At 38.1% G+C, this 20,942-nt stretch overlaps 1 long non-coding RNA gene across 6 annotated transcripts in view; it reads right to left on the bottom strand.

The window, feature by feature from the left end:
• Positions 1–271: 271 nt before the first annotated feature.
• LOC106995410 (uncharacterized) overlaps positions 272–20,942 on the bottom strand; it is an 85,468-nt gene continuing 64,797 nt past the window's right edge. For 3 of the 6 annotated variants that reach the window (XR_013413269.1, XR_013413267.1, XR_013413268.1), the window contains exons 2-5: positions 9,104–9,206; positions 4,504–6,127; positions 3,785–3,890; positions 272–3,498 (exon numbers count right to left, since the gene is read on the bottom strand). This is a non-coding gene — a long non-coding RNA (uncharacterized LOC106995410). Of the gene's footprint in view, positions 3,499–3,784; positions 3,891–4,503; positions 6,128–9,103; positions 12,204–20,942 lie in introns of those variants that run through there. The other 3 variants (XR_013413270.1, XR_013413271.1, XR_003727322.2) reach the window with 2 other exon arrangements.

Raw genomic sequence — 20,942 nt, forward strand, 5'->3', positions numbered from 1 at the left:
CAGAGACTGTCTAGACAAAGTATGAGGCCAGTTTTCCCAAGGTTCTTTTACTGGCTCTGCAAGTCACACCAGACTTCTTAAATGGGAACACAGCCTTTCATTCAAAGCCTTGGTAAAACAACCAGTTTTTCCAAATGTGTAATGTTTAAAAATAAAGTGGATTTTTTTGGACACTGATTTAAACAACTATATTGTTGTAATTTAAGAATACTTTGAACTAGTTTTTGAATTTTAGAGGAATTAGTTGGGGAAAAATAAATACTCTCCAAACTTTGCTACAAGAATACGCTTTATTAGTTGTCAAAGCCTATATCTAGCTTAAGACATGTTTTCTTGAATCTGAAAAATGAAATAAGAATTAGCACTGTTCTAAGATAAATCAAGAATATTGTTTTAGTTTCTGATTAGTTCAGTCCATTCGCTTAACTCTTGTTCTGTTTGATATTCATAAACATTGCAGCTTTTTATGAGTCCTGTACATTTTTTTGCTATGAGAAACCTGCATGGGAGAGCCCTTCTTAAATTCCCATAGCTTGATTATAAACATCTTTTGAAGAGAATTAAAAGAAGACAACAATTAGCTGTAAATGACAAAATGTCCAGTTTGGATACAGTCAAAAACACAATTAAAAAATAAATTTGATTTTCTTTTGGTTTATGATAACCTAACATAACAACCTTAATTGTGATTAATAGCACATATTCAGACACTAGAACTTTAGACATTCCATACAGTTTTGGAACATATGTTAGTATTATTTTCTAAAATACAATACATCAAGGGTACTAGACATCATATTGGCAATTCCCTGTAATTAAACATGTTAATTAATCCAGTTTCTCTCTTTTATGAATGCTCCAGGGGCCCTCTGCAGCACCCAAAGCCAGGGGTTAATGGAAAGACAACTTTGAGACTAAAGTTTGATTTTGGGAAGCCTGTTAAATATATTTACAATTTAAAATATTTTATATTATAAAATAAAATTTTAGATTATCGTAAGTTGTTTTCCCAAAATAATGAGTTAAAATTTGAAAAAGCAGAAAATATTTATTAGTTTTTTCAGTTACAAGAAAATTCTGTTTAAGGGAGAAAATTAAATTTTACCCTTGCATTAGTTTGCTATAAATGTTAACTGTAATTTTTAATGAAGGTTTAGAAACAATCCTATTTAATTTTAAATAGTTTGACCAGGAAGTAAGATTTTTCACATACCTGTTATAACCCTTGACAAGTGCTAAAGAGTAGGTTAGCATTTTGAGAAAACCTTGTTATGCTTTTATTTTAGTGATTAATTTACAGAAAAAAAGTATGTAAAACCCTTTTGAATTTAGTTAATATGTTCACACACAGAGATTCCTTTGCAAGAATAATTTTTACAATGTTTTCACAATTTGTTTAAATTTTTTGCTTTATTTTATTTAAGACAATTTTTGTTTTATTCCTAGGAAAATTGTGCATTTCCATGCCTTCTTATATTCCTTAAGTAAAAACACCTTTTACTGTATTTTTTTCCTTACATCCATTGAATTCAAGTCCATGTTCACTAGTTTCAATAACATAATGGTAACTCTTAGCAATTTTTAACTTCAATATAAAACCTGGTAGGTTGCTTTATGTATGGGGTGCAGATAAACTTTGATTCCTTTCAGCATAGTTAGGAGCATGGTTACTTCCATATGTTCCCAGGCCCTACCAACTGTGAAGCAGGTAAATTGACAGTTTTTAAAGCCTAAAGAAGCATGGTGCAACCTTAACACACTTAGAAAACCTAATATGAGACCTCCATAATTTTGGTCACATTTTTGCACCTTGAAGACATTTGTATTTTATCAATAGTTTATAGGACTCTTTTTATCTTTAAAGTCACATGACCTGAAAAGTACTATGGCTTTTACTTTTCCCTTAAAATATTTTATTTAAGTGCTTAATGTTTTTAGGCTCATTAAGAGTTTTTAACAGACATCACACACATAACACATATATAACCACACAGAAAAATAAAAGAAGATCTACTAGTTATAAGATCACATCTGCCAATTTCCCAATTGGGTTTGTGTCCGGAATTGGTGGGTTCTTGGTCTCACTGACTTCAAGAATGAAGTCCTGGACACTGAGCGTGAGTGATACAGTTCTTAAAGATGGCGTGTCCATTCAGACCTTCAGATGTGTCTGGAGCTTCTTTCTTCTGATGGGTTCGTGGTCTGGCTGTTAGGAGTGAAGCTGCAGACCTTCGTGGTGAGTGTTACAGCTCTTAAAGGGAGCATGTCTGGAATTGTTCATTCTTCCCAGTGGGTCTGTGGTCTTGTTGGCTTCAGAAGTAAAGCTGCAGACCTTGGGGGTGAGTGTTACAGCTCATAAAGTCAGCATGGACCCAAAGAGTGAGCAGCAGGAAGATTTATTGCAAAGAGCAAAAGAACAAAGCCTCCACAGTGTGGAAGGCGACCCATCGAGTTGCCACTGAGGGCTCCTGGTAGCCTGCTTTTATTCCCTTATCTGACCCCACCCACATTCTGCTGATTGTTCCATTTTACAGAGCTGATTGATCTATTTTACAGAGAGCCGATTGGTCCGTTTTGACAGAGTGCTGCTTGGTGCATTTACAATCCTTGAGCTAGACACAGAATGCTAGACTGAAACCTTCTCCAAGTCCCCACTTAGCTAGATACAGAGTACCAATTGATGTATTTACAAACCCTAAACTAGACAGAGTACTGATTGGTGTATTCACAAACCTGATCTAGACACAGAGTGCTGATTGGTGCACATACAATCCTTGAGCTAGACACAGAGTGCTAGATGGAAAAGTTCTCCAAGTCCTCACTAGGTTACAGAGTACCTACTGGTGTATTTACAAACCTTAAGCTAGACACACAGTACCGATTGGTGTATTTACAAGCCCTGAGCTAGACACAGAGTGTCCATTGGTGTATTTACCATCCTCTAGTTAGGCATAAAAGTTCTCCAAGTTCCCATCCGGCTCAGGAGCCCAGCTGGCTTCACCTAGTGGATCCTGCACCGGAGCTGCTCGCCAGTCCCAGCCGCGCCTGCACCCCTCAGCCCTTGGGCTGTAGATGGAACCAGGCGCCACTGAGCAGCGGGTGGCGCCCGTTGGGGAGGCTCAGGCCGCGCGGGAGCCCACAGCAGTGGAGTAGATCAGACATGGTGGGCTGCAGGTCCGGAGCCATGCCCCGAGGGTGCAGCTAAACGGGAGGGAATTTGAGTGCAGCGCCAGCTGGCAGGCACTGCTGGGGGACCCGGTGCAACCTCTGCAGCTGCTGGCCCGGGAGTTAAGCCCCAGCTGACTGGGTCAGCGGCGCCGGTCAGCTACTCCGTGTGTGGCGCTGGAAAGAGAGAGAGAGATTTTGAGAGGTTCTTACTCACTTTTAATTCCAGGGGTTCCATAAGAAAAACAGAGATTTTTTTCACCAAAATTGGATTTGTGATGCCTTTTCTGTTTTCACGAGGAGTTACAGGCCATCAGAAGTCATTCTAGCGTCCTTCGTGCACGCACCAAGAGTGGCAAGACAAAGTTTAAAAAAAAATAAAAAGTAATTCAGTAGCTTGAGTGGAAACAAAGCAAAACAGTAACAACAACAACAACAACAAAAACCTTTTCCAGGAAAACAAGATTTTTGAAGAGAAAAATATAAAGGCCTTTTAAATATATCCGTAACTTGGGTTCCCACTTTCAATTAAGCCCAACACTCGAATGCAAACAGATTTTTAAAACAACAACAAACAACAAATAAACAAAAAACAACAAAAAACACTTTGCTCTACTACCTGTTCACAGTCATGTTCAGGTTCTCCAATTTTCTCTGGGAGAAAGTGGCTGAGCGCAGGCAAGAACTGGTTTTCAGTTGGACTGCAGATACCTTTAGCAGCAAAGCTTGATGGTTTGAGGAGGCAATTTTGTGTTAGCCAGAGCCTTTACTTAGAGGACAGCAGTTTTGCTATACTGTGTGCTGTGCAAATAGTTAAGTTATTCCCTGTTGTTAACATGGTGGCCTCAGGCACCAGCAAAGCCACCAGAGTAACTGCTTGGAGGTAGGCTGACCATCATTTAGGAACCAAGTTAAGTTCCTTTCTTAAGTAACCTACTGGCTGTAGAGTCAGACCTCAAGCCTTAGTTAATACTTTTCTCTTTTTTTTCCTTTATCCCCTCCCTTTGCCTCCCTTCCCCTCCCCCTTTCCCCTTCCTCCTTCCCCTTCCTTCCCCTCTTCTTTCATTTCCTTTGATACACAGACACTGAATGCTTTCCGCATGGGGATACTGAGGGCTGGTGTTTTAAGCAAGGCTTGCTTTAGCTGGTTAAAGGCTTTTTGAACCTTAGGATCCCAAAAAGGGGAGATGAGTTTTAACTGTCTGAGTTTCCCTTCTGAAGTGTTGTAAAGGGTGAGCCACTTCTCTGTGCCCAAGTAGCAGTCTACAAAATCTAGTAATGCCCATGAATCCCCATAACTGTTAAAAAAAAAAAAAGGGGGCTTAATCTTTCCCTTACCTGGTGTTCTGGTTCCTCCGGATACTAGGTGCTTTAATGAAGTCTGACAGAGTTGAACCCTATATTTTGAGACCTTCTATTCCTTTTCAGCTAAGAAACTGAGGAGAGTCTTAGTGCCTTCCTGAGACTTCCTTGACTAAGGCAAAGAGGAGAGTCTCACTTACACACTGCAAGATGCTGACTGTAGGATGGGAGAACTTAGAAAGGTCCTTTGACAAGGCTTATCCAAACAAGTAAGGGCTGTTTTTAAATTCCTGAGGTAGCACCATCCATGTCCATGTTAACTGGCAGTTTCGGCAGGAGGGACCCTTACAGACCAAGATGTATTGAGAGTCAGGATGTTATGGTATGCAGAAAAGAGCATCCTTTAGATTTAGGACTGTAAAACATTTAGTTCCTTCAGGTATTTGGGTCAGCAACATGTAGGAATTAGAGACTACTGGATGTATTGGGACTACAGCCTCATTAATGAGGTGGTGGTACTGAACTAACCTCCATTATTTATTGGGTTTTGAACTCCTACTATGAGAGTGTGGCAAAGACTGTTACAGGGTTTGAGGAGGCCTGAATTTCAGCTTATTACTAATAATAGCTTCTAGCCCTTTCTTGGCCTCTGCCCTTAGCAGGTGTTATCTCTGGTTATGAAAACAAGTCGGATTTTTAAGGTGGATCTGAACTGGCCTACAGTTTTAGTTAGACCTATTCTTTCTTGAGTTGCCCGCATTTTGGATTAATATTAGCTTCCACTAAGGAAAGACAAAGAGTTTGTTCTGGGGCCATGAGGATGCCGGCCCCCATGCAGGCTAAAATGTTTTTACCTCATAAAGGAGTGGGACTTTCAGGTGTAATAAAGGAGGACTGTGTAAATAATAAGTCCCTACAACTACCACTAAGTAGTGAAGAAAAATATCAAGTTAAGAGTCTTTTTTAAGACACCCACCATTGTTGTGCTGTGGGAAGAGGGGAGGCCTGGATTGGTGAGGAGAACAGAAAGACTGGCTCTAGAATCCAGTGGGAGGCTTGCCCTCCTCCCTTCAATTTCCAGAATCACCCAGGACTCCTGAGCAGTAATGGATGTTTGAACCACTGGAGCCAGGGGTTTGAGCCTCAGAACCCATCAGTCTTGCTGGAGCATCTGTGACAATGACTCTGTACTCAGTGACCTCTGTCTCTTTTGGCAGTAGTGCAATCTCTAGTAGTCTTCACCACAGGCTGGATGGGGTCAAGGTGGCTTTTTCTTGTTGCATGTGCAATTCTTAAAGTTCCCTGGCTTTACAGTGGTAACAGGTGGCAATTAGTGGATGCTCCTGTGGGATCCTGGATTTAGCCACTAGAGCCTCAGTCTTTCTCTTGTGCTGTATTTTTCTCCTGGGCCTCCTCCCAGTCCTATTGTAAAAGACCAATGAGTCCACATTCAGAAGGTTCTTCAAGATACAATCTGGTCCTATAGCCTGTTTCTGTAGCTTTCTTCTAATATCAGGAACTGCCAGCTTTTCAGGTTTGGTATAGGAGCAGCATAACATTCCTCCACTAGAGGTTGAACACTAAGTTAAATTTTGGAACGTCTCCAAATTATCCAGGTCATCAGAAGAAGATCTGCCCAAGTCTCTATTTTCCTAAGGTCCTGTAATGAAAGGAGAATGTGTGTTTTAGTGGTGACCCTTCCATCTGGCATTTCTTATAGGGGTAGGAGTGAAATTGGGACAGTGGAGAGGTTTGGAGATTGTGGAGCTGGAGGAGATTTTGGTGCCGTTAGAGGCCCTGGATAAGAGAAACTGAAATAACTCGGGCACATAGAAAGCACCCCTTTCAGCTCCTCTGAACTTTCTCTTCTGACTTAGGAGGACTACTCTCCACAGACCTGACATATGATTGCCAAAAGGGGTGAGTCAATTGTGAAACACTTGCAAAGGTCTGGGTTGTCTCACAGGGCAAAGAAAACCTATTCATATCAAACTTCGGATCATTTATTCTCCCATCGACACAAAAGATCTAATTGTTGGATAAAATTAGAATCAAGGCTCTCTTCAGCTGGCCAGGTCTGTTTATTCCTGAGATGGTAAGAAGTCCACACCATTGTGCAAAAGAAAATGAGCCATTTTTATTCAAAATTCCAGAGTCAAAGGAGTCCCAATGCTTCAGAATGCACTCCAGAGAAGTGCAAGCTGAAGAGGGCTTGTTACCCATCGAATAAAGAGACAAAAGAAGAGGCATCCTTCTGTCTCTCAGTTCTTTTTAATGTGACCCAGGTTAGAGGGGAAGACCACTGGGGGAGTACCCCTGACCTCCCTCCTTGGTCTCTGGGTCCCAACACCATAATTGCCATCTCATGGTTGCAGGTGTAACCCCCAAACATGGTACTGAGAGGTGAAGCCAGCTGGACTTCCTGGGTCGAGTGGAGACTTGGAGAACATTTCTGTCTAGCTAGATTGTAAATGCACCAATCAGCACTCTGTGACTAGCTACAGGATTGCAAATGCACCAGTCAGCACTCTGTAAAAATGTACCAATCAGTGCTCTGTGTCTAGCGAAAGGATTGTAAATGCACCAATCAGCACTCTGTAAATATGTACCAATCGGCACTCTGTGTCTAGCTAAAGGACTGTACACACACCAATCAGCACTCTGTAAAATGAACGGACCAGCACTCTGTAAAATGGACCAATCAGCGCTCTGTAAAATGTATCAATCTGCAGGGCATGGGGAGGGCCAAATAAGGGAATAAAAGCTGGCCACTCAAGTCAGCAGCAGCAAAGGCTGTGGAAGCTTTATGTTTTCGCTCTTCATAATAAATCTTGCTGCTTGTTCACTCTTTGGGTCTGTACTACCTTTATGAGCTGTAACTCTCACCGCGAGCATCTGCGGCTTCATTCCTGAAGTCAGCAAGACCAAGAACCCACTGGGAGGAACAAACAACTCCGGATGCACCACCTTTAAGAGCTGTAACACTCACTGTGAAGGTTTGCGGCTTCACTCCTGAAGTCAGCAAAACTACAAACCTACCGGAAGGAACTCTAGACACATCTGAACATCTGAAAGAAGAAACTCTGGAAACACCATCTTTAAAAACTGCAATGCTCACTGCGAGGGTCTGTAGCTTCATTCATGAAGTCAGCGAGACCAAGAACTCACCAGAAGCAATCAATTCTGGAAAGAGTACCACAGTACCAAATCAATGGGGCTAGTAACCTTTATCCATGTGACTTCAGCCTTTTTCCTAATAATAAGGTAATTATCCTCTGAACTCTTACACTTGTGTGACTTGTGTGGCTCCTTGATAGATGGGCCTTGGGAGAGATTATGGAACAGTTGCATTCGAGCAAGGCCCCTTAAAAGAGAGAACGTACTGAACTGAGAATGTTTAGGTTCTAGTTAACTTTTAGATATAAAATTCCCTTTCTAGTTAGATGCCATTCTCGTTGTAGGCACTATAGGTGACTAAGAGAACATAAGTGTCAAATGATGGCTTTCCTGCTAATGCAGGAGTATTAAGACTAAAATTTGATTTTGGAAGATATGTCCCTCCTTACTGCTGAAAGAAGAACTAAAAGGCTAGAGGCTTTTGGCAAGGGGCAGACAAGATTCCCCATGGAGAGGATTCCTGTTCCACTAGGTGGCACTGTAAGCATTGAAATACCAGGCAGTAACTTTGTCTCCACATGCTCTCTAAACAAAGCAGGGAGAGGGAAGTTTTTAACTTGTAGCTAGCTGTCCCTATAGCATAGCTCCTAGAAGAAAAAAGATAATTCACCTCATAGAGGGACCATCCAGTCTGACTGGTCAGTGCTGGCTTCTCACACGGAAACCAACAATAACAAAAACGGCCTAGGTAGAGAAAGGGGTGTTCAGTGATGGTTGTGGGGGAAGGAGTAACCTCCTACCCAACCCTAGGAAATGCTATTATTAGCAGTTAAACAGTCTTTGAGATCTAGATTATAAATCCTCCTGTCTGCAGCAAGTCATAAAAAACTGCAGTCCCTTTACCTGCATTCCTGGTTGCTAAGCCTGCTAATTGGATTATTTCATTGCTTTGTAAAAACTCCTGCGGCATTGCATCCAGAGAGGGGATGGGAAACATGATGACCTCCAAAAGTAAAAGAGGCAAATAACATTTGCAATAGGAAATCTTTGAGATTCTGTGGCTAACACCTGGTTGGGTAGTTGGAGGCTGGGGTCAGTCCAGAAACCTTTGAATAACACTGGGGTGTAGCCATGGTCAGAAATTCTCAATTAATTCAAGACCTATTTGAGCCCCATGCAACAGCCAAACTCTCCATGAAAAGAACCTGGTTTGGACAGAGACTACATTCCGAGCACCCTGAGAGCACTAAGGGATTGACTAGGTCCTTCCCAGTAAGCCTCACATCTGAGTCTTCAAGACTAGCCCTTGTGGTTAATTAATCAGCCATCAGATGCTTGATGTTTTTTGATAGCTCTTTGAGATAATAAGAACTGAGTACAGGCTAGCAGCAGTAGCTCATGCCTGTAATCCAGGCACTTTGGGATGGCTTGAGATTAGGGGTTTGTGACCACACTGGCCAACATGGTGAGACCTCATTTCTACTAAAAATAGAAAAATGAATCTGGCATGCTGGCATACCTTTGTAATCCCAGCTACTAGCAAGGCTGAGGCTGAAGAATCGCTTGAATCCAGTAGGCAGGAGATTGTTGCAGTGAACCGAGATCATGTCACTGCAGTCAGCCTGGGGGACACGGTGAGACTCCGTATTAAAAAAAGAAAAAGAAAGAAAGAAAGTAGTAGCTTTCTGTATGCTCATAGTCTATGAGCAGTCTTTTTGGAAGTTAACTATTGGCCCTGGAAAAAGGCACAAGATTAAGATCCTGCCAACTTTTATAACAGTAACTGAATTGATGCAACGGTGTTTTCCATTTAATTAACAGAGACAGGAGAACTTAACTATTTTCCCAGAAGCAGATGTTAAGGGTACTTACTGTCTGTCAACTGTAGGCATTTATTTCACATAAAGGTCTCCTCCATAAGAATATGGAAGTCTTAACACATTTAATCTCCATTGCATTTAGCAGATTCTAATTTCAACTTCTAAACTTAATCTAAGGAAGCATTTTCAAATGGCCCTTAAGCACAAATGAAATACAGGCCTGGAGAAGCAAACAGGTGAGTGGTTAGCATGTACAACTTTTGCCTTTTCTGCTGGGCACCTAAGTATGTGATTGTTGGCCTTTTCTTTCCTGAAGCTTCCAAGAACATAGTTAAATAAACTTGTAGTAAGGGCCTCACAAAGAGGAGTCAAAAGATTGTTTTAATTGTTAAAGGGTTAAGTATAAAATAGACTGTAGGAAGGAGAAAAGATGAGTTAAAAGGCAATATAATTAATGTATCTCTTAGAAAAATAAAAGCATTTGGTAACAATACTCCACTTCTGTTTTATTCCATTTCTATGGAATTGTTTGTTGTACTCATTCGGGATACTTTCTGCTGAAAAGGGGCAGAAATATTGGGTTTCAAAGTGGAAATGATCTATTTGAAGTTAGAAGTATTCATGAGTATAAAAAATTTAGAGCTATCTGTTAGATCATGAGGATGCCAGGTCTGCAAGGTCTCTGAAGAAGCCAGTCTTGTAACCCCATACTGAGGGTGCAACAACAGTACAATCTGCAGTGCAGAAGTATGACTCTTCTTGCAACCAGGTCAAAAGGTAACAGCAGCCCTCACAAACAAAATTTTCTGACCTGATAAAGAATTCTAACTATTTATTTAGTATGAGCAAGGAGTCAGACACAGCTTTAATTTGTTGGTCCATATCCTAGGGCTGATAGATTTTCTAAATGTTCTTGAATGTACACACAGAAGTTAGTCTTAATTATTTCACAAAGTTCTCATGACCAATCATAAGTAAATATGATGAGAAGTTAGGCAGAAAAATAATGTGTTGTCCACCCTGTCTACTTTCGGAGAATAAATCAGATTAAATAATTTTGCCCCACACAAAAGGTGGCATTGCAAATGAGCTGGTAATCTGCATGTGAAGAAGGCACTCAAATTTTTAATAAGAGACATTTCTGTGGAAATAAAAGAAATATACAGTTTAATGTCTGACCAATTTATTAAGATGTCAAACTAAAAGCATTATTATTTACAGAGAAGGAATATGGTGGTGGTTTAACACTTTTTGGGGGGCCTCTTTTAAAAGGAATAGTGTAGGAGGGTTTTCATGGAGACCAAATCAGAAACACAAACACACACACACACACACACACACACACACACACACACACGTATATATGCACGAACTTGGTAAGTTTAGTCCAAGAAGCACATAGCATTTAGTCTAAATGCTGGAAAGTAATAAAAACTCAAAAACAGCGGGCAGTACTAGAATCTAACATCTTGTGTACTGGAGTTTTAAAATTATCATCCTCTCTCAAGTTATGCTTCTTTTATTATAATTATTAGTTTTATACATTACTTTTTAATTATCCTCTTTCAGTTCCTGTTTTTATAAAAGACAAATAATAGTAAGGGCAATTTGTTCAAAAATTTAGTTTTTTGAAATTCTACTTTGCCTGAGTATTGGCATTGAATGTTAGAATAAAAGTTATTTGTTATAAAGCCTCCTCTTAAATTGGCTTTGCTGGAACTTTGTTTGATTAGGATCACAGATTAGACTTTCCAAAGCCTTGATCTAAGCCAATGCTTTGTATGTGAATGCGCATACTTGTGTTAATTGGGATACTCCTCTACTGAGGGTGCCAAGATAATTTGGAGATCCTGGGCCTGTCAAAAAAGGGCATGATTTAACCATCAGAGTTCAGGAAGCCTGTAGAGGAATACCATAGACAAAAAATAGAGATAGCTTTTCCAATGGGCTTTTAAAAACTGTTTAAGTCAACTTTGATTTTTTAAGCAGTCTCTTTATATCTGAAAGTATGCCATTGCAGAAAAAAACTTTGGTAAGATAACAACTGCTTATAATGGCATTTTACAAGTCTAATGGAATGTATTCAAATAATTACACTGCTACATATTAAGTACAGTTAAATATAGTCCTCATTTTCTGGGGATATCTGGTAGAGACAGAAAAAGACAAATTTTCTCAAAGTAATGAATCTTATTCAACGTTTATAAATTGCAAGTAGCTTAAAAGAAAAGAAAATATCTATTGAAAACAAACCAAAAATAATAAAGTGATTTAACAAAAAGTTATGAAAGTTTAATATTGTTAGTTTTGTCATTAAAATATACTCCCTGTCTGATCAACATTGAATCAACAATCCTCAGGTATATTTTAATTCTACATGACAGTCCTGAAAGATTTTGGTTCCATTTCAATGGCACAATTCTAAACTTATGAGGAACCCATTCTTATGTGCACTCCTTAGAATTTTGTAGCTGTTTACACACTGCCCTATAAAACATCAAAGAAAAGGAGTGATTGTTGATGACAAAATTGTTAAAATTTCTATAACTATATACACAATCAACTGTAAATCTCGGTTACATAAGTGGTATACAAATATTTTAAGTAATATTTATAATTACAACTGATAACATATACTAAGAATAATTATAGGACACATAGTAATGGCAAATCTGTATCAATATAGTTCAAAGAAGCTTAAGCAGCATTATATTAATATAGTTCACAATGCTTTCTAAATATAATTAATATGTCAGATAAGCAAAATAAGCCTTTTTTTAGGACTTTAGGCTACCTCATATTCAGAAAAGAAATAAATAGATCAGTAGAGGCTTGCCTTAGAATTAGACTTTTAAAACTTTTCAAATATAAACATTTTAAACATTTGATGTTACAAAACCCAGAAAAATGTGTCTTAAATACATAAGAAAAGTTTTTACTTTGTTACATGGTAGACTCACATTTTTTTGAAGGGAAAAACTGGTCAAATAAAACAATGTGAGACAGATAATCTGTATTTCTTCTCATTTTCTTTATCATTTATCCAAAGGAAAACAAAATTATTGTTTACTTTTTCATAAATATCTGGTTTTAAAAGGTAAGCAAAATTTTACATTTGCCTTAGTTTACTATTAATGTTAAACTTGATTCATAGTACAACCTTATAAACAAATGTATTCAGCATTCTTTAGTTTCATTATAAAGTAAGATTCTATAAACCTATGACAACTTTTTATAACTTCTGTGGAAGAGTTGACAAATCTCTGTAAAAACAACTTCAAAGGACTTTAGAAAAAAAAGGTTTTTAAAAGTTTCTTTACAAAAACCAAAGGCAAAAATTTTGGTCCCACATTACTGTAATTGTATTCTAAGGTTTTATACAAAGAAAAATAATTAAAGCCCCTTAACTTCAGAAAAACTGCTCCTAGCCACAAAGATTTTTTATTAATAAAAATTTGTTACAAATCTTTTTGTAACTGTAAAGCCAGATTTTACAAGCAGAGTACAAGAAAGAAAGAAAATAATGAAAAACACCTTGGGGTCACTTTCTCTAGTATTTTTGTTTACTTACCTCAAGAATCAATTTATAAAAATTGGCTCAGCTGTTAATATTTAGTTCAATTTTTAAAAGGGAAAAATTAGTGAGAACTCTCAGTGTTCCAGGTAGATGACTCTCCCAGATAGGAGGGTGAAACAAGAGGTGCAGAGTAGAGAAGAAATTAGTGTTCATACAGAAATTTATGCATTCACAAATTCAAATAAACAGTGTGCTTCAAAATGAGTCCCAAATCAATAGTTTGGGTAACTCCTTGAAACTTCCTCCCAAGTTCTGAATTGCTCCATGGACAGCTGAGTCTCAGTCAAGCGAAGAGCTTCAGTGCTGCTGCATATGCCAATAAATACAAAGGCATAAAATGTTCAAATAGTTTTTTGAGAAACCTATAGTCAAAAATTGCATGGACAGAGTGACACTCTGAGAGAGGCAGAGGATGGTCAAATACTTATTGAAATCATATAGCTTATTTCCAAATTTAGTCATCTTTTTGGAGGTCACTTTCTTCCTCAGAAGAGTGTTGAAGGGAGTAATAAAAAGGAGGTGTGCCAAACCATAAATCATTTCTGTCAGTTGTTGAGAATTTTCTGAAAATTCTCATCAAAACAGTCAGCCAGGTATGAGCAGCTGTCACTCCTAGGTGCCCTCATTTTTGCTCAATAAAGTTATCTGTCAGGTGCAGACTAATCCACAGTGTGCAGTTCTGCATATGGGCCACAAATATTGTGACTAGAATGCAGATTCAGTCACTTGCTGCTTGCAGAGTCAAAGTGACAAGAGTGATATATAAAAACTCTAGTAAAGAGCAAGTTCCTCTTTAATTTCAAAAATGGCCTAGGGGAATAAGTGCAGGCTTTCTGTCTAAGTGTATGACTTTAGATTTGGAACAGAAAGGGTGTGCTTTTAAAGGGGGCCTAATCTAATGGTCATTCAGATGAGGGAAAGGAGCAGGTGGAGTTTACACTGCTAGCCTAGTGCCTTATCTACAGAGCAATTTACCAGGAGATTGTTGGCATTTTCCTAAGTCAGGATATTTCTATTGCTAAATTGACAGATATTTCTTAAAGTATTCTGCTCATGGGAGTGTGTTTCATAGAAATTTAGTGTTTTATCTTCAGACAGTCTCCCGGTAGGTAAGAGTTCTTTTTAGGAACTCTAAGAGGTGAACTAGCCCTGTAGAAAGCATCTACGAACTGGTAGATAAAAGGCCACATCTGCCTTCCTAGAGGGCCAACTAGGAAATGGAGAACTAAAGAAATAAGAAAATAAGAGAAATAAAAAAATAAACCATCTCAGCAAAGTGTGGGTAGACTTCAAATTATACAACAAGGCTTTATTTATCAAAACAGCATGATGCTGATATAAAAAAAATGGCACACAGAGTAATGAAACCGAATAGAGAACCAAAAAACAAGGCCAAATACTCACTACCAACTCATGATTGACAAAGCAAACAGAAATATAAGTTAGGGAAAGGACACCCTATTCAACAAATGATGCTGGGAAAACTGGCAAGCCACATGTAGAAGAATAAAACTGGATCCCATCTCTCACCCCATGCAAAAATCAACTTATGATGGATCAAAAACTCAAATCTAAGACCTAAAACCATAAACATTCTTGAAGGTAACATCAGAAAAAATCCTGTAGGCATTGGCTTAGGCAAATAACTCATGATTAAGACCCAAAAGCAAATGCAACCAAAACAAAACTAAATAAATGGGACCTAATTAAACTATTTCTCCACATCCTCTTCAGTGTTATTTTTTTTTCCTGACTTTAATGATCACCACTCTAACCGGCATAAGATGGTATCTCATTGTGGTTTTGATTTGCATTCTTCTAGTGACAAGTAATGAGCTACAGCTTTGTCAGACACACTTGTTTTTTATTTTCCCCCGAAAATATCAGAGACTTTCAAGGACAATATTATAAGCCTAACACAATCCAAAAAATTCTGTGGTTTTGCTTCTTCAAATGCATAAAACAATACCACAGAGATATAATGAATGCTAAGTATTAGCCATTCATGACACAACCAGAGAAATTTCATCAGACTTCAAAGAAAAGACAAAAAAATCAGAGACCTAGAAATTGCCTGAAATATAATTAACAATAATTTTGTCAAAAAGAACAAAGTAGAAAACCTACAGCTGTGTAATATATTCATGCAGTTTAAAATATCAATACAAAATTGCAACAGCATAACTAATCTGGTAGAAGAATTAAATGGCCATCTCAAACACAGATTGTATGAGTTTAACCAATTAGAAGAACAATTGACATGGAAAAATGAAATAACCGTGTCTATTAATGGATGCCTTAATTTGTAAAACTACACCAATTACAGAAATATACAAAAGAGAAGAATGAGACAAAGAAGAAAAGTTATCAGAATTTTTATTGTTCACATTCCTAAGTTTAGAAGAAATATGAACTCAAGATTTAAAATCTCAAAGATTATATCAAGATGAATTTTAAAAGTTAATAGTCCTAGATGCATTTTAATCAAGTTATAAAAGGTAAAATTTAAAAAGTAATGTGAAATCTGTTAGTGGGAAAACTCAACCCATATAAGTGAGCTTTATCTGGGTAATTCCCAAATAGGAGATAGTGTGATGCCATATTAAAAATGCTAAGATAAAATTTAAAATATTGCTGCCTAAGAGTAGTCTAGACTGCACAGGTATGAAAAAAGGCACAAAAAGATTTCAGTTGAGCTTCTTAAGCCTTTCCTAAAAGGCAATTTGCTAGATAATTAACTTCTAGATCCATTTTTTTCTCTTGAAAACTATTTGTGTCTCAGTCCTGAAAAGAAGACATTTATGTGGCCAAAAAACACTGGAAAAAACCTCATCATTATTGGTCATTAGAGAAACGCAAATCAAAACCACAATTAACCACCACACACCAGTTAAAATGGCTATCATTAAAGCCAGGAAAAAAAAACAGATGCTGGAGAGGATGTGGAGAAACAGGAATGCTTTTACACTAATGGTGGGAATGTAAATTAATTCAACTATTGTGGAAGACAGTGTGGTGATTCCTCCAGGATTTAGAACCAGAAATACCATTTGATACAGCAATCCCATTACTGGGTATACACCCAAAGGAATATAAATCATTGTACTATAAAGACACATGAACATGTGTGTTTATTGCAGCACTGTTCACAATAGCAAAGACTTGGCAACAACCCAAATACCCATCAATGATAGACTGGATAAAGGAAATGTGGCACATATACACCATGGAATATTATGCAGCCATAAAAAGGGATGAGTTCATGTTCTTTTCAGAGACATGGATGAAGCTGGAAACCATCATTCTCAGCTAACTAACACAGGAACAGAAAACCAAACACCACATGTTCTCACTCAGAAGTGCGAGTTGAACGATGAGAACACATGGACACAGGGAGGGGAACATCACACACAGAAGCCTGTTGGAGGGTAAGGGAGTAGGGGTAGGATAGCATTAGGAGAAATACCATCATCTACCTCATGTAGAAGTATTATAAATTTTAAAAAATATATTCTATAGAATATATTTTATTATATATAGAGTATATATAGAATATATTTTATAGAATATATATAGTATATATATATATAAGTGTATATATATACTTTAAGTTCTGGGATACATGTGCAGAACAAGCAGGTTTGCTACATAGACAAACGTGCCATGGTGGTTTGCTACACCGATCAACCCATCATCTACATTAGGTATATGTATATACTTTATATATAGTATATATATGTGTGTGTGTATATATATATACATAAATATATATACTGGCTGGCTTTGCAACCTGCTTGCTGTATACCTCCAAGGGACTTGAGCAACCATAGGCCATAGTCAGAGTGTGGTTACAGCAGCCCTTGGGTGAGACACAGTATTGTGCTGGTCTGACGTCTGACCCAGAGCAATCCTGGTTGTGGAGGCCACAGGGATGCTTCTTTCACACCACCAGAAGCTCCGGGTGGCTTAGAACAAAGAAAGTCTGTTAAATTGGGAGAACATAAGAAAGACTACACACACACACACACACACACACACACACTCACACATTTCTCCAAATAAAATAAAATAAAATAAATAAAAATTTTAAGAAAGCACAATACACCAGAGAATCCCTTCTATGGCTGCTAGGATGATTATAACAATTCTTATGTGTTAAAGATTTTATGAACCCAACCAAGAACAATTAGGGAGATCAAAGATTAAGCCAGATGAAGAGCCTACCTATAGTTATCAAATAGCCTGTCATTTAATCTTCTGTAACTGTGTTTCTATAACACCCAATCTATCCAGGTGCAAAAGCAGTGTCAACACTGATAAGCATCTACTTTCATATAGGTACATCTGCTGTCTTTTGATTACCATTTACTTTGAATATTTTTAATCCATTCACTCTCATGTTTTGGTGTCCTGAAATCTAAATACAGATATTATCTTGGCATCAATTTATTGGGTTTTGTTCCTTTTTTATTTTAATTATTTTTATTTTTTACCATTTCTATTGCATTGGGTCTTTTGGTTCAAAAAATAAATCTATATATACTTAAAGTATTTATTATTAATAACTTGCTACAGCAATTTTCTTTTAAAATTTTGCCTGACTTTTGCAATTGTTTTGTTTTATTCCAATTATCTTTCTTGATTTTGTTTTTGCTGTTGTCTTATTCCAGTTGTATCTTGTAGCTGTTGTTTTGTTGCTTTTGTATATGTAATGCAGAATTTTTTGTGGTAACAAGGAGTATTATCAAAAATGTCTTGTAATATTCTAATTCAAGATGATCTTATTTTATTTAAAGATTAATATGGTTTTTAATATGGTTTTTACATTCCTTCACACATTTTATAGTATTAATGTTCTACTATATATCAATTTATATTAAGAATCTATTAAGCAACTCTTTTTTTTTTTTTTTGAGATGGAGTCTCGCTCTGCCGCCCAGGCTGGAGTGCAGTGGCCCGATCTCAGCTCACTGCAAGCTCCGCCTCCCGGGTTTACGCCATTCTCCTGCCTCAGCCTCCCGAGTAGCTGGGACTACAGGCGCCAGCCACCTCGCCCGGCTAGTTTTTTGTATTTTTTTTAGTAGAGACAGGGTTTCACTATGTTAGCCAGGATGGTCTCGATGTCCTGACCTTGTGATCCTACCGTCTCGGCCTCCCAAAGTGCTGGGATTACAGGCTTGAGCCACCGCGCCCAGCCCTATTAAGCAACTCTTTACAGGTATATTTTATTGAAACTTTTTAAATTCTTATCCCAGAGTTACTAGTATTTAAATTAGATAATAGGTTATTTACTGTAGATTTCCACATATTATAATTTCATGTATTTTTTTTTTATCATTGATTTGTTTCAAACAGTAAACCCCCTTAGGAATTTATTGTAAAGCTATTCACAAGAAGATGAACATCCACAGCTATTTTTTCTCTTTAAATGTGCCTTTTAAATATCTGACAAAGAGCTTTACAGGTTAGATAAATCTGAGCTAGCAATTCTTTATTTCTTTGGCACCTTGAATATGTCATTTCACTTTCTCCTTGCTTGGGGATTTCTTTTATAAAGTGAGGTGATAACCTAATGGAAGATAATTGGTATGTAGCAAGTTTCTCGTATAGCTGCTTTACATTTATTTTTATCTTTTACTGTTTACAATTTGATTATGATGCTCCTTGGAGAATAAGATTTTTTATCTTGATCATGTTTTTTTGAGTTTCATGAATTTCTAAGTTAATATTTTTCTTAGCATTTTAGATGTGTTTCAACAGTATATTTCAGTACATTTTCTGCTTTTTTGTCTTTCTCTTCTGTCTTGGGTATTTCATAATTTATCTTTTCATACAATTGACAGTAACGACCCCACAACACTCTTATTTTTATTATTTTCCAAATGTTTTTGTTATTGTTGTTGGTATTTCAATTGGCTGAATAAACCTGGAGAGCAGTTTAGGCCATCCTTGTGAGCCCAAATACTGACCTGGTCCCAGAGACAGTGGACTGGAGGGAACATGCAACCTGCTGAGACACCAGCTGGGACAGTCAAGGATGTGCTGACATCACTACTCCACTAACCCTAGGCTGGACAGCTCATGGCTTTAAAAAAGACACCTTCACTCCACTTATGGAGAGGAGAGGGGAAGAGTTGGGAGGAGTTTGTCTTGCATCTTGGATACCAGCTCAGCCACAGCAGAATAGGATACGCGTCAGTCATGAAGCTACCATTCCAGACCCTAGCTTCTGGACACATCCTGGGATAGAAGGAAACCTGTTGTTTTGTAGGGAAGAACCCATTCCTGGCAGCATTCATCACCTGCTACCTGAAGAGCCCTTAGATCTTGATTAACCATCAGCAAGATCCAGGTACTACACTGAAGGTGTTGGGTAAAATTTTAAGACTTGTTGGCTTCAGGTGAAACTCAGCACAAGCCTAGCTGTCACGGCTTCTGGCTAAAATCTCTTCTGGTTGAGAAAAGCAGAGGGAAAAGCAAAAGGGGACTTTGTTGTATACATTTGATATCAGCTGAACTACAGGGGATTAGAGCACCAAGTAGGATCTTGGGTCTTTCATTCTAAGACTTCTCTATTGAATGGAATTTCTAGACCTTCCCTGGGCCAGAGGGAAACCCACAGCCCAGAAGGGTAAGTCTCAGGCCAAGAAGCATTCACTAAGAGTTGATTAAGAAATCCTTGTGCCTGAAGGGTAAATTGATGGTAGGCTGGCAATACACTTCATAGGTGTTTGGTCATGATGGCTACAGGGTGAGGCTCCTCTATCTTTGGAAATGGGAGAGGAGACTGGGAAGGACTGTGTCTAATAGTCTGAGTGTCAGCTGAGCCATAGTATAGTAGAACATTAAGTAGACATGTAAGGCTTTTGACTAGTACCTAACTTCTGAAATGTCCCTCTGGACATGGCTGGGGACTGAGGAACTAGCTACCCCAATAGAAAGGACTTGTCTTGCAACTAGGTCTGGCTGGCTTTGCAACCTGCTTGCTGTAGACCCCCAAGGGACTTCAGCAACCACAGGCTATAGTCAGAGTGTGATTACAGCAGCCCTTGGGTGAGACGCAGTACCGTGCTGGTCTGACGTCTGACCCAGAGCAGTCCTGGTTGTGGAGGCCACAGGGGTGCTTCTTTCACACAGAAGCTCTGGATGGCTTAGAACAACGACTGTTTATTTGGGAGAACATAAGAAAGACAACAAATGTATCTGCCTTATAGTCCAGATAATTCTTTCAGAACTTGTGCAAGACCATCAAGGTGGCACCTCTATGAGTCTGAAAAACCACAGTGTTACTGGGTTTGGGGAGCCCCCTAAAGCAGATACAGTTCAGATCATAACAGGCAATTCCTTTAAAATATCTGAAAAGCCTCCTCAAAGAAAGAGGGGTACATACAGGCTCAGAGGTAGAAGGTTATTATAGATACCTAACTCTTCCATGCCCAAATACCAACAAATCATTATAAATATTAACATTCAGGAAAACATGACCTCATAAAATGAAGTAAACAAAGCACCAGTGACCAATCCTGAAGAAACAGAGCTGTGTGAGGGTTCAAACAGAGAATTCAAAATAGCGGTTTTGAAGAAACAAAGATATTGAAGAAAACACACACACAAAAATCAGAATTCTATCAGATAAATTTAAGATAATAGAATAAATATAAGAGAATGGAATAAAAAGGGGTCAAGCAAATGGGATCTAATTAAACTAAAGAGCTTCTGCACAGCAAAAGAAGCTACCATTAGAGTGAACAGGCAACCTACAGAATGGGAGAAAATTTTTGCAATCTACTCATCAGATAAAGGGCTAATATCCAGAACCTACAAAGAACTCAAACAAATTTACAAGAAAAAAACAACCCCATCAAAAAGTGGGCAAAGGATATGAACAGACATTTCTCAAAAGAAGACATTCATACAGCCAACAGACACATGAAAAAATGCTCATCATCACTGGCCATCAG

This window comes from Macaca mulatta, chromosome Y (genome assembly GCF_049350105.2).
Source record: "Macaca mulatta isolate MMU2019108-1 chromosome Y, T2T-MMU8v2.0, whole genome shotgun sequence".
Classification (NCBI taxonomy): domain Eukaryota; kingdom Metazoa; phylum Chordata; class Mammalia; order Primates; family Cercopithecidae; genus Macaca; species Macaca mulatta.